The sequence below is a fragment of the Adiantum capillus-veneris genome, chromosome 8, assembly GCF_014529385.1.
Source record: "Adiantum capillus-veneris isolate H3 chromosome 8, ASM1452938v2, whole genome shotgun sequence".
NCBI classification, from domain to species: Eukaryota; Viridiplantae; Streptophyta; class Polypodiopsida; order Polypodiales; family Pteridaceae; genus Adiantum; species Adiantum capillus-veneris.
Genome location: NC_140938.1, coordinates 146,126,930 through 146,147,061, shown reverse-complemented (window position 1 = coordinate 146,147,061; position 20,132 = coordinate 146,126,930).

Here is a 20,132-nt window from a genome sequence, read left to right as displayed (position 1 = left end):
AATGTTTGCAATGGTCAACCCTAGAGATTTTGGGGGATGCAATAATAGTGAAATTTTTTCTATCTTGTTTACAAATTAGGGAGACATACAAACCTAGGTGAAAAATGATGTGCCATTTGGGGATTAGATCCAATTCATATTGGACTCATCTCTATCTACGAGATTCCTCTTGGTATGGAACAAGGCTTTAACTAGCAATGTGGGGAATTCAGTCTCCACCGTAACTCCAAATATAGAGTTGGTAGAGCTATCTAACAGTTCATCCAAAGGAAGAATTCCTTATGCTGGTCTAAAAAAAAAAAAAAAAGCACATCATCCTACCTTTGATTGCGAGCCTTATGTGGAAGAAATTTGGCTCAAAGAAGAAAACATGGAGCACAAAATTCTAGGAAGTTTACAAGAGAGACAGTTAATGCAAGTACTCTAAAACACATAGCACTCAATAACCACAAATACACCAAGTTGAGAAACATGATTTCAAGGTGCTCAATTAGGAAAAAGGTGGATGAAGTGCTACAAGAATATAATGTTAATTGTATCTATGAGCTAGAGCTTGTTCCAAATGGTGTCTCCAAAATGATTGGAATGGATATATGATGTTCATTGGTGGGTGAAACCCATATAGGAAAGAATTAAGTATCAGAATATCATCATGTGTAGTAAATGTGGTGGACACGTCATCTGCAACAACAGTACGTGCCCAATTAGACCAATAAATGGGCATCCAAATGAAACATTATGAAAAAGAAAAATGACGATGTCAATTGATTTTGGCGGTATGTTGAGCTCAAAAAATGAGACCCTAAAGTCCTTTCATTGTGAGAAAAGTCTAGTTCTTCTTTGGGAGTGTCATTGCACTATTTATTATGCACTTGCCTAGAAATTGTACCCTTTTACTATTTATTATGTACTTGCCAACACCAACTCGGGTGTCTATTCATCCACCTTGAAACTCAAAACCACCCGTTTGCTAGGGGTGTATTGAGATCCAACGGTCAAGAGAGCTTGTTTCTCATGTGGTCTCTAAATTATTTACAAGTGGCCCAAGACATTCAAAAGCATTTTCTTACAAACATTCTCCAAGTTAAGACACAAAACACCATATATGCTCCTACTTCTTGAGTATGGATCTCTTCCAAAATTGAGGTTATGGGCATGGAATTGGTTGTGGACTACATGATAAAGATGCGTCAAAAACCCTCACATAGACTTTCTACAATTGCATGGGAAGCAAGAAATAAAGTTCAAAAGTTGCATAAAAGCAAGATCTTGAGCACGGGATGGATGCAAGACATAAAGAAGTGGTTTGAGATATGTTATGCATTACAATTCCTACATGATGCCTCAATAGACTCCCAAGTGGATGAAGCTTTTATACAAATCCAATGTATTACGGCTTGGGAGGAATCTGGTGGTTATGCTTCATACATTACACCACCCATATTTCCCCCAACTAAAAAACCATGTTCTTCGGTGAAAGAGGAAACCATGCTCACCCTTACATGATTGAACCTATCCTCTTGTCAGCAATATGCACTATCACATCCATTCGTCTTAGATCCCACTCCCTTTGATGCAAGACATGGCATTGAGGCAATGGAGAAGATTCAAATTGATTGTGCACATTATGCTCACTGCAAGTTCAAGATTTTGAGTACCACACACTACAAGAGTGCTCAACTTTTGGTCACATTTGAACTTGCTTCCCCTCACATTTTTAGCCACCATGACTTAGACCTACACAATTTCCTCTCCCAATCACAGTGTGGGATCTCCATTGCAACTCTTGTCACCAATTTTGCAGCATCGAGAATCACTCATCAGCCACACACATACTACATCACATGTAACTTTGGTCCCATAGGCCATACTTTGACCTTTGAGTACGATAATAAAATAAATCTATCTATCTCCCTCTCCCTCTCCCTCTCCCTCCCTCCCTCCCTCTCTCTCTCTCTCTCTCTCTCTCTCTCTCTCTCTCTCTCTCTCTCTCTCTCTCTCTCTCTCTCTCTCTCTCTCTCTCTCTCTCTCTCCCCCTCCATTGTGCTGTGCCTTGCATCATTTACAACACAACATATGATCTTGAGAGGATGAGAATGAGAGCAAGAGATTGGTTTTACACTATTTACAAGGCAAATTCCAACATGCAATCCTCATAGATAGATAGATTTCAATTGCCAACATGCGATCCAGAGAGAGAGAGAGAGAGAGAGAGAGAGAGAGAGAGAGAGAGAGAGAGAGAGAGAGAGAGAGAGAGAGAGAGAGAGAGAGAGAGAGAGAGAGAGAGAGAGAGAGAGAGAGAGAGAGAGAGAGAGAGAGAGAGAGAGAGAGAGAGAGAGAGACACCAATGCTTTGGTGTAGAATGTTCTTCACGGAATGTTACATCTTATAGGCATGTTGCAATGCTGATGCTAAAGTAGTTGTACTGCTTGGGTCGACATGTATGCCAAATGTGGTGTTCTTGAGGAGGTTCCTCTCAGGAATTGCCTCCCTTGGTATGTACTAATTGCAGGATATTCCCTAAAGGGCCAAGAATCTCTAGACTATTTCTAGTGGATGACAAGGGAGGGCGTCTCTCCAAATGCAGTCACCTATGCTTGCATCTTGATGTCATGTGGCATTAAGAAAGATGCTAATATGGTCATAATAATTCAAAATGATATGGCTAGTTTGGGCAGTTGAAAAGAAACCCTGTGTTGTGAAATTCCTTGCATGCCTTGTATGCCAAATGTGGTGTACATCAAAACACACACAAAGTGCTTGAGGAGGCTTGTCTTTGCCTTCTCCTTACACACATTGCTTGTAGGTCCACTGGAGAAACAAATTGAGCTTGAAAATGCTTTGGCTATGGCAAGGAAGCTCTAGGATTGAGAGATACCCCTCCCTAGGGGTCTATGCACAAAATATACAGTTTACACCTTTATACGATTTTCTATACATCAGAGTTGCGGAAGCGTTTGCATAGGGGAGGAGTTCTCATCGACCAACCAAGCATCATGGAGTTTAGGCCATGAGCTGGACTGCATTGCGGGAAGAGAGAGAGAGAGAATACAGTGGAGGGTGAAATAGAGTGCACAGAGACATGAGAGAATATGCACATCAATCAGACATTGTTATCGCTTTCTTGAATGGTGATATATTTGAGGAAGTTTTTGTAAACGTAGCCTCATAGTTTTGTCAAGGACAAGAAGATAAAGTGTGCAAATGTAGGAAATCTTTGTAGGGGTTGAAGAAATATTCTCATGCTTGGTATGAGAAAGATGATACTCATTGGGTTAAACAGAGCTTTTGTAACAGTCCAACTGAAATCACTTTGTATGTTAAGCGTGAGGGTAATGTATTTCTCATTGTCCTTCTATATGTAGATGATTTGTTGATTACTAGTCCGAATGAGACACACATTGCTGGATTCAAGGCTGATTTCAATGCTACTTTCAAGATGAAAAACTTGGGGATTTTGCATCATTATTTGGGCATATATTTTAACCAGTGCATTAATGGTATTGTCTTGTGTCAAACAAGCTACATAGAGACAATTACTATGTAAGTTTGGACTTGAGGACTGCGAACCTCTTGCTACTCCAATGGAAATAGGTTTGAAATTGAGTCTTTATGATGCGGGTCCAAATGTGATACATATTGTTGAATTCAAGGTTTTCAATGCTACTTTCAAGATGAAAGATTTGGGGCTTTGGCATCAATATTTGAGAATACAATTTAAGCAGTGCAATAATGGTATTGCCTTGTCTCAAACAAGCTACATAGAGACATTACTATGTACGTTTGGACTTGAGAACTGCAAACCTATTGCTACTCCAATGGAAACAAGTTTGAAATTGAGTCTTCATGATGCTGGTGATCTTGCAATGTCACTCTTTATCAAACTGTTGTTGAATGTCTTATTATGTACGCAATACGAGGTCAGATAGTTAGTTTGTAGTCACATGCTAGCAAATTTATGGATAGCCCACGGCCTAAGCATTGGCAAGCTTTCAAGATGATTTTTTGCTACTTGAGTGGCTTTTTACATCCTAGCTTGTTTTATCGCAAGGGGAGATCATTGCCACCAAATTTACATGCCTTTTTGGACTCAGATTGGACTGGTTGCTATGACATGTGAGTATCCACAAGTGGTTATTATTTCATGCTCAACAGTTCATGCATATCATGGTTGAGCAAGAAGAAACCTAATGTGGCCACTCCCAATTGTGAAGCCGAGTACAGGGAGGTCTTCATAGCTACAATTGAGTGTGTATGGCTCAGACGCCTTATGGATGATTTAAGTGTTCGACATGACACTGCCAACATCATCTACATTGATATTCAAAATGCATCGGTGGTTGAAACCTAGTTTTTCATGCTCGCACAAAGCACATTGAGATGCACTATCACTATGCCAGAGAGAGACTCTCAACAGGAGAGATCAGATTGGCTTATGTATCGACATACAACAACCTTGCAAATCTCTTCACAAGGTCATTCATTGCCTTGTGAGAAGTTTGAAGCTTTCCGTAAAGATTTGGGCTTCCTCCCCTTTGTGGATTGATCATATCCTCAAGAACATGGCACTTCCCTATACACTATATGCTAGCTCTCGTTCAACACATCACTCCAAGGGGGGATTTGTTTTTTATGCATTGATTGAGTATGCATACATAGAGCCACATTAAAAGTCCTTGCATAAGGCACCACTTTAACGCCCATGCATAGCACAATGCTGATAGCTCAATGTCATCCAGAAGGACTCCAACTAGGAGTGGGGAGGCCTTGTAAATGCGGACCTATTGAACATATTGGAAAAAGGTCATTGTTTTATCAATTTTCATGCTATAAATTGTGGTTGATTGCGAGTAGTGCACTTTTTTTTTGAGATTTATGGCCTAAGAAGAAGACATGATCCAAATATAGAGATAAATGTCATAGATGATTCCCTAGATGAGAGTATTTATGTACATAAGAGTGCTTTCTACTAAGAATACTAAAGAAAAGTGGAGTAATCCAGCAAAAGAAGGTTTTTTCTTAAAGAATTAGGCTTTTTTGACTTTGTAAATCCACCAAGTTCTCTACTTAACCTACTCCTAGTCAAAACAACAAGAAGGTAGTGGAAAGTGTTCACTAACACCAGTTTTTCTTGTTTTTGTTATGAAATGAGTGTCAACTTTCACACTTTGACATAGTCCAACTTGTCAACCACTCAAAACTAATCTGTATATACCTAAAAGGTCCTAAAAAAGCACGACTACTCCTCGTCCTCAACTATGCAATTTCTATAAGTTGTTTTTCTCTAGGTAAACGTAGAGGAAGTGATGGACAATGATATCCAAATGCGAGACTTTCTCTAGTTTAGGTCACCTCATCCCCAGAAACGACACCAAAGGTAAGTTGACGGGTTTCCATGCCCCACTCTATCTTATTGTAGAGATAGTGAAAACTAATACATACCATGGGATGAAGTCAACGTTAGTGCATGGAGGCTATAAAAGGTTCTCAATCTCTTAGAAAAACACACACTCAATTCCTATCTACTCAATGCAACATGTTAGATGGCAAAAGCCAATCGTCACATCAAGAAGAAAATCTTGAAAATTCACCAAGCTACCGAGCTCTAAACATCACCAAACTTACAGGTTGAATAAACAAACTCTAAGTGCACATGCCTAGGGTCCCAAATCCACATCTTGGTCACTTGAAAAAATAAAAATGATTATTATCTACGAGGAAAATTTAGCCTAGTCTGTTTTGGCTCACACTTAGAATCTTAGCGATATTTCCCTAATACCTCTCTTATGCTTAAAATGCAATTTGATGGCCATTAGAAAGAGGGTTAGCAACAAGAAACTCATGGAATCATCAGAGAGAACGTAGAATTTTGCGTAGAGCTTTCACATGTGAACACGTAGATGACACTCCGAAACGGACAATCCACGAGGGAGATTTGAGCACAAGAAGGAAGAAGGAGAGTACAAAGTACTCAAAGATAGAACGTATATCCATTATCTAAACCTTATGAGGCGTTTACAAAAGTTGGCTTTTATACCTTAGCTAAGGTTTTAAAACGTCAAACTTGGCTCAAACATAGAGTAGAAAGGGATTGGAGATCATAGATGGGTAATACTTAATTACAAGTTGGAAGCTCATAGCCCTAATTATCGATTTTACAATTCCATAAAAATGATTAAAAGTATAGAATTTGGAAATGACGGGTTTTACATTAAAAAATGAGTTGAATTTACAATTTGTGAGCTCAAAGTAGAGCTGCTTTGTTAGCATGCTGCAAATACTCTATTAGACCACTACCTTTCACAATTCTTTGCTATGCTCACCTAGAATGTTTACACTAGCACCTCCATTCGGAATGACTCCTCATAGTGTCTCCCATTTCTTCTTACTTTATAGTCAATTTGGATAACGTGCATCTCATCATCCTTGATCTTAGATGAATCAATTACCATTGCATCCGGATCCTTTTTCCTTTTCTTCTTTATAAACTTTGTCGCTTCTAAATTTTTTTTGCACACTTTTACATAGATTTTGTCCCTCATTTCTAGAACTTCTATTTGAACTTTATTAAACTTATTCAAGAGGGATAGAAAGCATGCAAACACTAGAGCTGTCTCAAGAAATATATATCCACAAGGTCTTGCAATGTTTAAATATGGAGGGGGAAAAGCTTCATTGAGTACCTCAATGTAGGCATGTGCAAAATTTAGCAAGAATGATGCTCCCAAATTTGATGCTAAGAAAGCAAAAATGGCAAAGGTGCCATATTCTTCAGCTGTTGGTAGTCTTATGTGCATCATGGTAACCACAAGACCAGACATTGCCTTTGCATTGGGAGTCCACACAACATGAATGAAACTGGGAACCTAAAATTATTTGAGCTATAATCAATCGTATTCACCAAAAGTGGATTTGTAAGCAATTAGGGAAACTTTTCTCCACACAACATGAATGAGACTAGGAAACTAAACTTACACAAGTGGATAAGCAATCATATTCTTATGAAAAGTGAATTCCTATTTAAAGTGTTTCTATTATGGCTAATAAGAGTGAGAGCATGCTCAAATTCATGGTCTTCCCCGTGCTCACAAGAAGCAAAACTAATTCTACTTCAAACTCGAACCTTCTGCCCAATAAGGTTTTGATTGTCCTTCACTAGACAATGTCGACTTTTCAAAGGCATCAATGCATTACATGTATGGTAACAGAATGTAACTCGAGGTCCATTAATAAGGTCTTTGTATGACAATGAGGACCAAAGCTCAAGGACGCTCTTCAAACATGGTTACTACTTTGTTGGTGCTTTCTTCTTCAAAGAATACCAGTGTAAGAAACGGGCTTCTCAGGTTTGGTGATGGGTCCCTCAATGCATCTTTCATTCAAAGCCTCAATATCCACCTTGCTCTTTTTGTGGCCAAGACAAGTTTGAGTGATGTGTGCTTGAACTTGGAGGATGCTACCTTGCATTGGCAATTGAATTTCCTTTGGATTGATTAGTGATCGAAGGGTGTCTCTTGCAGACTTGAGTCGATGCATGTTGATTGTCATCTCTCTAGAGTGTCTATTCGAAAGGCCCTTCTAGAGTGAGTAAAAAATCTCAATGTCTTGCAAACATTCAACCGCATCTTTTTCTTGGTTTAATTCATCATAAGAATCATTTTCCATTATGTCCATGAGCCCTATCCATGAGGGGAAGAACAAAGATTTAAGTTTAAAAAATACCAAGTAGCTATCAAATGAATAAAATATAGGTGCTTGCATCCAACGCTCCAATCCTTGGAATCACAATAGCTGGCTTGCAAGGTAACATATACCACTTGTTTAGGGTATTTGAGCTCTATATTTTGAGCTGTAACATCATTTCATTGACAACCACTAAGCATGATTGGTCGAGCATATACCTTTGCAAAATTTTCTATATTTTCACAGCTTGGTGGTACGGTCTCAGGAAGAATCTTGAAGTCCAAATCTGCTTGAGTCAAACTTGTGAACATGCATACCATTCCACAAAACACATGGCATACATTTGTTGATAGATGACTTTAATGATACCTATTTTTTGCTTTTGAAAAAAGAATCTAAGAATCGCCCACATATGCATGTTTTAGGTCCATAATAGAGCGATTGATGTGTAATTCCAATCTTCAAGAATAAGAGAGACTACATAAAAGTTGGACTATCTTTTGAAATGTGAGAAGCCTCTACTATGCTTTCTTGGCATAGAAACAACACAAAATAATGTGACATGCAATTTGGTGGCGTGGCCCTTCTACTAGCGTTTCCCAACAATGTGGATCTTTATATATCACATTCAAGAACACTTCTAGTCCTTGTTGTGACATGTCAATGACGAGTTCAGTAAGTCGAATGCATCCCATTCTTGAAAACATTATGCGGAGTTTCACCTCTAAGGCAATAACATCACGATGTGTCCCTGCATCCATTGTGCATAACATGAACCATAATGGGATACCTTGGAGAAGTTGGTTTGATAGTATTGCTGCAAATAAGGGAAGACCAAACACAATGGTTTTGAACACGCTATCAATTCCCATGAATTGTCAAGGGAGAATCGCATAGCCATATGTAGCATTCAATTATTTTTGTAGAATCCAATTTTGTCCTTTGGGTTTTGTGCGGTTGGATTATAAAGCTAGAAATAGACTGCCTACAAACATATTAAATGTCAATAGAATATAGACATCGTGGGAGAAGACGTGGTAGGTTTGCAACCTTTCTTTTTGTTTTTGCAAAGCTGCAACCTCATTGTACATGGTTGTCCAATCATAATTAAGGACCCTTCCTGGATGCAAAGCCTTGATTAAAAAAGCAATGACATCTAGTTCAATAATGGCAAAAGAAGATCTTGTTGAGGATACCTTGAATGCATTTTTGGTATGAAAACTTTTGGACCTTCAAAATCATAAAGAATCAAAAGGCGAGATTTTGAGGAGGCCCATGTGGTAAAGCTCCACCTATGGGTGAAAGCATGTTAACTTGACACTTTTTCTAATATTTAGCAATTTTAGCTGAGCACAATTTGAAACAATTGGGCGACCAATAAATTTTTACAAATAATACCAAAATTTGTCAAACTTTGTACATTTGGATTCCTTGTCTTAAGAGCTTTCTAGTGATATGACATGGATCTTGGAGATCTAGCTCATGTAAGTGTGTAAGTTAGCAAATTCAAATTGTGCTAATTTGCAATATCCGGGACAGCTTTTTGTGCATGTTAACACACTTTCACTATCAAGCGTGACCATAGATTCAGTTGTACGATGGTGGCGGAGGGATTCCCCAATTGCTACCCCATTGAGGCTCCACAATACTAGCACGACTATGCAAACAGACTCTACCGTATCCCTAGACAACCGCGGATACTGGAAGACCCACTCCTTGATGTAACAACTTTCTTTGTCAACAGTAGTGGAGAGAACTATTTGTTGCTCGCAGCATGGCTACTCCACCAACCGTAATGCAGATGGTGGAGAAATCTATCAACTACTTGCAGCATGGCCTATTCCATAGATCGTACATCATGGCCATTGCACATATCATATAGGTATGTAGATGGTGGGAAGAACTATTTGCTACTTGCATCATGGTTGACTCCACATATCATGCAACATGGACGTGGCTGATCCAGAAATCATGTAGTTATGCAAATGGTTGAGACAGTTATCAACTACTTGCTGCATGACCGACTCCATAGGCCAGACGTATGCAAAGGGATTGCCTCATCTATGATATAGTCACCCTTTCTCCATTTATTGTGAAATGCCCTTCAATAGAGGTCCAATAGAGGGACTACCCATAAAGGAGACTATGCACATCCCTCCTCTCTATTTGACATGCCATGAAACCGAGGGGATCAAGAATGGAGAATGGAAAAGAGTCAAATCAGGGCACGTGGACTGTCAAATTGTTCCATCAATAATTGGTATAAATTTGAATGAGTGACGGTGCTAATAAATGAGGATAGAATAATAAACATCTCTTTTTGAAGTCAAAGCTAAAAAGTGGAACAATTAAGTTCTTAAATGAGGGAGTATGCCCACATTAAGATCAATTGGGGATAAAGTGTAAAGAATTAAGAAACCAAACTATATACATTCAAAACTAGTAAATTCGAGCTACAATGTGAATTTGAGTGGACTGAAGTGTGCTTTTTCCCTCCTCTCCTCTTATTGATCCCTCAACTGAATACCTATTCTCTTTTTCCCCTCTTCCCTCTACTCTTCTCTTATTGTATTTCGAAATGGATGACAAGGATGATGGATTTAACATCCAAGAAAGCTCCTCTAGTAGCTCAAGTGAAGAAGAAGACGGTGCACACAAACATACACAAGCTAAATGGGACCCGATAATTCCAATGTTGAGTATTCCATGTTAGTGAATGTAACTCGACATATATCTTCTAGGTATCTTGCCCTTGCAATTGACTACATTTGTGATAGAGGTGGGAAAGTTCAGAGAAGAAAAGAATTAGAATATTAGAGAAATGCGGTTGTCCATTCAAAGAGCAAGTGCAAAGCTTTGATGGTAAAGTTGAAGCTACTATACACATTTACCCAAACCATGATGGTCATGTCCCGAATAGTAGGAGTGATCTCTGTTATTTGCTAGTACACCCATCTATTATGGAATGTTGGGCAGAGGATTTGTTTGATATTAGTTGCTCTTGTCATGTTGCAAAAATGTCACTATCCAAAGAAAGGTATCAATTGGAGAGATCTACCATGCTTGATCAAATCACCTTCACCTCACCATCTCCACCCTTTCTTCCTTTGTTGCCTCCATTTTTCCTTCAGGGCTCTCATTGATCCCATTGTGAGCTCTTCTTTGATGGCCTCTTTATCAACTTCCTCTATCTTCCTATCCTCATGAGGTGACTGATTTCTTAGTGATGCTACCTCAACCTTGAGACAATCTATTTCCTTATGCATTTGCCACCTCCTTTTGCCATTCTTCCTTTTCCGCTTCCATTATTCCATCTCTTCATCCACTTTACCGAACTTCGCAAAAAGGTCACTTTCCGATAACATCGATGTTGCTATTAATTCTCTTCTTGTTGTGGATCATGGCAAGGAGCCTTGGTATCAAACTCTTTGGAGGCCATTGTGATTTTTGAGATGTCCCTGTGGGCTATGTAGCCCCATACATGGTGTTCTTTGAGGAGAGATGTGTCACAGGGATATGTAGCTCCATCCATGGTGTTATTTGCAAAGGGGTGTGGATTTGTTAATTTTTTTGTTAATTGGGGGGCGGGGGGATGTCAAAGTTTGTGATGCGGAAGCGTACACGAGCGGGGAAAATACGAGAGAGAGAGAGAGAGAGAGAGAGAGAGAGAGAGAGAGAGAGAGAGAGAGAGAGAGAGAGAGAGAGAGAGAGAGACTTTGAACCAACTAACCTTGGCAATGAATTGATGATATACAATGGGGGCTGAAGGTTGTATAGATAGCAACCTCAGTAAATACCTAGACTTTGACAAATAAGTAAAATAAATACCTAAAATCTATACCTTCATAAGTTCAGAATAGTTTGAACTCACGAATTATAAGAGGGAATAAAGCACTCATAAAACTATAAAAACAAGGGACACAAGAAAAAAACAAACTAAATCACTTTATTTGCTACGAAACAAAACTAGATAAAACAAAACATTATTAACTTAGAAATATTTTTAGAAAAGACATGCACAAAATAAGTTGACACAGCTTACTTGGCTAAAACTTCAAACAAGTACTGAACTTTAAACAAAAAAGTTTAAGATATTTGAAAAAATTAACAGAAAAAGTTCACACAACAACTTCTAAAGGAACAAATTCTTAAGTCCTAAACATAAGCGAAATATGAAATTGAAAAATGAATACTAGTAGTAACTACTACAAACCTATGAAGAACATAGAGACAGGCATCTCTCCTGTGTCAAATATGTGTTGCAAACCTGAAAGCATAACGGGACTGAGAGCGTCCCAAAACCTCCAAAAGAACTATCTAGTCAACCTGTCCGCTCCAGGATAGGTGTAGCCGGGCTATAGTGTCACTTTCACAGGACACAGTTAGTACAGTTGGTCCAGGCTGGTTCACACTGGACGGACCCTCTGGACCCTCTAGCCTAGGACTGACACGTGGCAGGGTACCGACGGTGGTCTAGTGGACCTCGTGGCCAGGTCACCACATGGCTGACATTTATGAGCCGTTGGTGGCTCTTTATGGTGGTACATAGGAGTGGTAGCGGTTGGTCATTGGATTATCTTCTTCACCTTTGGTCCAGCATCGTGCTAGAGAGCAGAGAGTCTTACACAGAGCACTTCTGAGCCTCGACACCCCATTTTGTACCTGTGAGTCCTCGGCTGGAGCTGAGTGTGCTGCCACGCCAGAGTCTGTACATGGTCCTTTGAGCTAGTCGAGTCCATATGTTCTGGTCTACTGCTGTGTCTCTGTTGTTATCCATTGTTTCTGTGTTTCATTCTGTTTGAGAGAGTTTCTATTTGTTGAGTGAGATTGTCTCGCACATTGCACTGAGTGACACCCACATTGTAGAGAGCACGGCACATTATCCGCGCTACAGGTGCTCTCATTTTGGCGATCACGGTGGGACCTCAACTGAAGTCTCACTCTGTAGTGTAGCTGGGTTCTTCGCTTCACTCTCTCGCCCTGGTCCAACCTGCCCCTTCGACCCTGGTCTAGTCCTCCTCGTCCCTGGTCCAGCTGGTCTAGTCACTCGCCTGGTCTAGTAGAGTCTAGACCAGTCTAGTCTTCAGCCAGTTCAAGGTTTTATTGCCCAAAGCTTGGATTGGTTTGGAGGTCACTGTATGACACATACCAGGAGGTCAGTTGAGCGTCAAAGCCCACTACTGAGCCCTCTGAAGTACTATCACAGAAGACGACCTTTGACACCTTGTAGAAATCCTTCAACCTCATCACCTATACCTCCACATATCACATCACCCATTCCTTCATTAGGTTCCCCATCTTCACGATCATCTTCTCCAGAAAAGGTCTCACCCGTTCCTTCGTCATCAGGTTCCCCATCTTTGCGATCACCTTCTCCGAAAAAGCTCTCTCCTATTCTGCTATAGCAAGCTATTGTGCAACAGACTCAGCAAGTAATCATGGAGCCACTAGCTAGTGTTTTGGCCAAGGTGAACATCAAGTTCCCTACCTTCAAAGGGCTGTCTTCAGAAGATGCTGACGACCATGCAAGAAGATTTGTATCTCTCTGTAGGGGACGTGGGCTGAACAGAGAAGATGCTTACTTGGTACTATTTCCATCCACCCTGGATGGCCTAGCAGATAAATGGTACAACCAATTTGAAGAGAACCATTTTGCAACTTGGGCAGCCTTAAGACAGCAGTTCTGTGCAGCTTTCAGGCCGGGTGACTACCAGGAGAAGGTGTTGGATGAGTTGGCCAACATGGTGCTCAAACCTGAGGATACTTTTGCGGAGCTTATGACTAAAACTAAGTCACTGGTGGCCAAGCTTCCCCAACAACCCGGTGAATTCATGGTTAAAAAGTGGGTGGAGAAGGCGCTTCCCAAAACTTCTCAGCAAAAACTCCGAGAGAGTCTCTGGCCCGACGCCACTCTCGACGAGTTTATCGCAGTTGCTACTAGAATAGAGGGAGCTAGGAATCTCTTCAACAAATCTCCTCAAATAGATACTCCCTCTGTGTTCTCGGAAGGTAGTCCTACTGATCCTTTAACTTCTTTACGCAGGGAACTGGAAGCCCTAAAGTTACAGCGAGCTCTTCAAGAGGAGAGGTCCTTCTCTCTTAGACAAGAGAAGCCTCCACATCACGAGGCATTGGAACAAATTAAGCGCGAGCTAGAAGAGCTCAAGTGTCAGCAAGAGACTAAGGCTACGGTTTGGTGTAGCTCGTGCCGCTCTTCAAGGCACCCTCCACAGGAATGCCCCCTTCGGGTTTACTGCCACTTCTGTGAAAAATCTGGACATGAGGATAAGGATTGTTACTACCTCAAGGGATTGCGACAAATACAGCAAAGCCTTGGTCCTTCTCTTCAGCAAGGACTAGCACCTGCATCCAACATGGTTTCTACCTGTGGCCATCCACAGCATATGCCACCTTTGCTGACAGCCCCTCCTATGCAAGGTATGCAGAGCACTTTTCCCTCTCAGAGCTTTTATCATACCCATGCCCCCTCACCACCTCACAGCTTCTATGCCTCCACCTCCAACTCCATGGAGCAAGGACCACCTCGTCCTTCGACTCGTCTAGTGAATCGGCCCATTTTGTGCTACAGATGCGGGGAGTATGGTCATTACCAAAGCAAATTCCCTTTGCCAGATGGGTCTCCTCCTTGCCGTCATTGCCCTGATATGAAGGATCACTACAGTAAGGATTGCCCTAAAATTTGTGCATCTACGGCTTCGAGCCCAAGTCAAAGCCAGACTGAATTTGCCTTTCCCAAGCTCAATTGGATAGCAGTTAGCACTGTTTCTCAGCCGCCCCCTTCTACCCACGTAGTTACCCCTCAAAATAAGTCGCTGCAGTTGGCAAAGGAGCCATCAGGCGTCCTCACCCGGGCCCAGAGAGCTGCTCTTGGTCTTAGCATTCCATCAATTTCAACTTCCCCACACAATCTCACACCAATAGATACCCTACCTGCAGTTGTTAACAAGCCATCCCCCAGTGCCATCAAAGAATCCCAATCTTTGCTCTCCGATATCGATGAAGCTTTCTTGGAAGCAGTTTTCGATCTACAGAAGATCAAGGGACCAGAGGAACAACAAGTAGAAAAAAAGAAGCTTACAGCAGAGACAGTCTTGAAAAACACTTTCCAACAAGTGTCCCTCTATGACATGCTGCGACTAGATGCAAAGTTTAGAAGTGACACCCTTGCAGTTATTCAGTCACTTTACCCTGGAGCCGGTCCTAGTGGCGGGCACCTCCCAGTGCGACCATCAGTGTCCTATATGATATCCAACCCCGCTGCTCCACTCACTGATTATAAAAGCCCTCGCCTCACAGTGTCCGTTTTGGGTCGGCAATTCTCAGGAGTGATAGTGGATAGTGGATCTGGCATCAACCTGATACCCGAGTTCACTGTGTTAGCTCTAGGTCTACAGCCTACTCGCCCTGCTCCCTTCACAGTTACATTGGCCGATCAACGAACAGTCTACCCAGTGGGCATAGTGGACAATGTGCCTCTGCAGGTACAAGACTTTACTTTTAACTTGGATTTTGTTGTGGTTCGTCTTCCCCAGGTTGAGGGCGGATTTCCTTTGCTCATTGGAAGACCATGGCTGCGACACACTAAAGCACTTCATGATTGGGGAAACGATGCAATGTGGATACATGATTCTGGATCCTCGATGCAACCCATTCTCTTAGAAGGTGGTATGGATCCTGTGGTGCAGCAAGTTTCTTTGTCAATGGAAACCAACCCTGCACAGGAACAGCCTACTACACCTGAAGGGGCAGATGAAGATCTACTGGAGTGGTTGGAGGCTACCAAATCTATGCCTTGTTATGGAGTCTCTATTCACTCTTTGCCTGAAAAAACACCCTCTTCAAATGATTCCACAGTAGCTAAATCTAATGTGCCACCTGAGCCTATGAAGCAGCATAAAAGCAGTAAGAAATCTCCTCTACAAGAGTCCACCCCCCCTCAAACATCAATCCCTTTGGTGTTTGCTTCTCCGACCAGAACAAAGCTCTTCTCTGTGTCTAGCAACAACCCTTTACAGAGCCAGTCCTGCAAGATGAATTCCAAGATCATGATGGCTGTCTCGCTCATGATAGCTGTGTGCTCTTTATTTGCACCTATCTACCCCTATCCCCTCAATCCTATACACAATCAGAATGCCCACATCCCCTACCCACCCCCTCATCCCCTCTCGCCCCTACCTACTCTCTCCCACTCGCCCCTACCCTCCCCCTCTCGCCCCTACCCACCCTCTCCCTCCCCCTCTCGCCCCTACCTACTCTCTCCCACTCGCCCCTACCCTCCCCCTCTCGCCCCTACCCACCCTCTCCCTCCCCCTCTCGCCCCTACCCTCCCCCTCTCGCCCCTACCTACCCTCTCCCACTCGCCCCTACCAACCCTCTCCCTCCCCCTATCGACCCTACCTACTCTCTCCCACTCGCCCCTACCCTCCCTCTCTCGCCCCTACCTACCCTCCCCCTCTCGCCCCTACCCTCCCCCTCTCGCCCCTACCTACCCTCTCCCACTCGCCCCTACCAACCCTCTCCCTCCCCCTATCGACCCTACCTACTCTCTCCCACTCGCCCCTACCCTCCCTCTCTCGCCCCTACCCACCCCCTCTCGCCCCTACCTACCCTCTCCCACTCGCCCCTACCCCCCCTCTCCCTCCCCCTCTCACCCCTACCCTCCCCCTCTCGCCCCTACCTACCCTCTCCCACTCGCCCCTACCCACCCTCTCGCCCCTACCTACCCTCTCCCACTCGCCCCTACCCACCCTCTCCCTCTCCCTCTCGCCCCTACCCTCCCCCTCTCTACCTCTCGCCCATACCCTCTTCCACTCGCCCCTACCCTCCCCCTCTCTCCCTCTCGCCCCTACCCCCTCCCCCTCACCCCTCGCCCCTACCCTCCCCCTACCCACCCCACTTGCCCCTACCCTCCCCCTCTCGCCCCTACCCACCCCCACCTTCCCTCTCGCCCCTACCCTCCCCCTACCCACCCCACTCGCCCCTACCCTCCCCCTCTCGCCCCTACCCACTCCCTCATTCCCTCTCGCCCCTATCTAGCAACCTACCCCTCTCTCCCCTACCCAGTTCCCCTCGCCCATACCCCCTCACTTCCCCTCTCACCACTACCCACCCCTCACTCCCCCTAAACCCTATCTAGCCCTCTCAAGTTCAGCTTTCATTCTGTCATCATCATGGAGCTTAACCCTATTTGCGGTGTTACTCGGGTTTATGGTCATCCCTCTTTTCGAGAAGAGTGTTGTTGCAAAAAGAGTGGCAAGGGTCATCTGCAACTACAAGCATGGCCCAGGCTTTACAATCATACATACTGGGTTCCTGCCTAGTTAGAGGCTTAAGGCGATTGCAAGCAGTGCAGTATTTTTAACTCCACTTTTGAAGTCTGTAAGGTCATGGGCCTAACACCTGCTTCAGAAAGATGTACGGATGCAGTACCTAGTGGTTTTCGTTCTAGTGGTTTTCCTTCATAGTTTTTTTAGTATTCCTCACCGAGACGGTGAGCAGTCTTGCGGCGGGCAACCTGTAGCCGGGCTACAGTGTCACTTTCACAGGACACAGTTAGTACAGCTGGTCCAGGCTGGTTCACACTGGACGGACCCTCTGGACCCTCTGGCCTAGGACTGACACGTGGCAGGGTACCGACGGTGGTCTAGTGGACCTCGTGGCCAGGTCACCATATGGCTGACATTTATGAGCCGTTGGTGGCTCTTTATGGTGGTACATAGGAGTGGTAGCGGTTGGTCATCGGATTATCTTCTTCACCTTTGGTCCAGCATCGTGCTAGAGAGCAGAGAGTCTTACACAGAGCACTTCTGAGCCTCGACACCCCATTTTGTACTTGTGAGTCCTCGGCTAGAGCTGAGTGTGCTGCCACGCCAGAGTCTGTACATGGTCCTTTGAGCTAGTCGAGTCCATATGTTCTGGTCTACTGCTGTGTCTCTGTTGTTATCCATTGTTTCTGTGTTTCATTCTGTTTGAGAGAGTTTCTATTTGTTGAGTGAGATTGTCTCGCACATTGCACTGAGTGACACCCACACTGTAGAGAGCACGACACATTATCCGCGCTACAATAGGAGACACTGTCAAGGCCAACCACTGCATCATGCATCTCCAACATAGAGAAAGAAATACCTAAAAGCCAAACTAAATAGGGAGGTTCACTTGAGATGCTAAAACTCTAACACCCTGTTTGCAGCTCATAATGGACATCAATAGTGAGACCAAGTCGATAAAGACGCTACCATGGACACCCGAGTAGATGTACACTCCACAAGATACACCTCGGATTTGCTTCCCTTAACTTTGCTCCTTAGAAGAATACCATCTTGAGCATCGGTTGCCTTTAAAAAAATTCAATTGTAGACCACACTACGTTCAAAAATCCCCATTCATGTACTGTGAACACATCACATCCAAAATACTTTTTAGGCAATGAACTTTGCAACACATCTTGTCCATAATCTGGCCAACAACAATGGATTGGTGCACTCATCCATAATGTTTTAGATACGTCTGATTGGTTCCCTGCCGGATGCACGTGTCATTGGGTTCAAACACCGGTAATCTGAACTCCAATACAAGGATCCAAATTAATTCTATAGAGCACTGTTTGCCCCTCTCTACGACTCACAAGCCTCTCTCTAGTTGAAGCTAGTGGCGACACTTGCCGTTTGACTAGAAATTTGATGTTGAGGCCACTATGGAAGCCGCCACGTGTGCCATGCCGACCTCCTCTGTCAAATCTCCATTACCACAATCTCCGTCCACCTTGCCTTTGTCTTTGTCTATCTATGAGTTCTTGCTTTTGCCTTTGGCTTCAAACTCCCGAGCCAAATAAAGTGTCATGTCCCATTTATAATGGGTGTCTGACCTTGTGGGGACGGAGACAACGAATTGAGTACTAGTACTGCCATTCTTGTCAAGCTTGTCTTTGCCGTTGTCCTTTAGTGAACTTATTTATTTGCTTTTGGCTTCAAAACCCCGAGCCAAACAAATCGATGACTGACTTAAGAACTACGATTGAGCATAGGCCGCTAACTAGACGTCGGTTGATGATCTTTCCATAGCCATGTGTTGGTTTTGGTTTGCCTTTGCTTCTTGAGACCGCCTCTAGAACAATCTTCTGCCAAGCGGGAGACTTGCTTAGAGTCTGTCACATAAAACTGCCCGCAAGACTAGCCATTTGCTAGGCATCTCAATATGCATACAAAAACTAGTTGTAGAGGGTCTTAATTCCATACAACGTTTCAAAACACTGTGGGAATTTGCATCTTAGAAGCCTCAATTCCCTAGCATACCAAAATGCTATGGAAAAATGCACTCGAATCCTTCTATTGACCGGCATATCAAAACGTCGTCGTTGAAGCCCACATAGTCTAAGTCTGTGGCCAATATTTCAAAACACTCATAAAACAATGTAGCCTCCTCGCCAAGCTTTTCAAGACACTGATTTGAGACTATACCGATGGAGCCTTCACCTATAGGTTAAAAACACCACAAAAAACGATGCCTCTTGAGTGCTACAAAAAATGATGTCGTTTTTGAAGTTAATCAACTAGCGACCGGCTTCTCCACAAGCTTCTTTTCTTCAAGCCAATTCCCTCCCATGATCAAGGAGCACGAGGCTCTTATACCATGTCAAAGTCAACATGCGGACGCGTACACGAGTGGGGAGAATACACGAGAGAGAGAGAGAGAGAGAGAGAGAGAGAGAGAGAGAGAGAGAGAGAGAGACTCTGAACCAACCTTGGCAATGAATTGATGATATACAATGGTGGCTGAGGGTTGCTTATACAACAACCTCAATAAATTGCCCTACCTAGACTTTGACAAATAAGTAAACTAATACCTAAAAGCCAAATTGAATAATGACATCACATTGGGCAGTTCACTTGAGATGCTAAAACTATAATTGGGGGGTGGGGCGGGGGGGGTTGGCACGCAAGTTTACATGTTCCTCCTCCTTGGACTATGGGTTCATGATTATGCAAATGGCATTTGGAGAATGCATAAGCCTTTGTCTCGGAGGAGAAAACACCCTAGTATATGGAGCAACGACATGCTTTCAAAATTTTGGTCGTTTCTATGGCGCCTTGCTTGTAGTTCTTTTGGTTAGGTCTTTTCTAGGGAGGCACTATGTGCAATCCTCTCTCAGTTACATTTGTGGTGCATTTGTTGAAAAGATTACTCGTCTTCTGGAATTGTACTGCCTCTTACAGTTTGTTGGATCGTATTGTAGATCTTCTTTGAGCTCATTTCCCTTCTCTTTTGAAAAACATTTTTGGCCGTTTGGCTCGTGCTCTCAAATATAATACAAAGCTTGTTTTTATTGGCTCTGGAAATGGGCCTAAACAGGTCTATTTTTTGTGAGTCACTGATTCAGACCTTTTCCTTTTTTATACAATCTTGCATCAGTCTCTTTATGATTGTTTGTG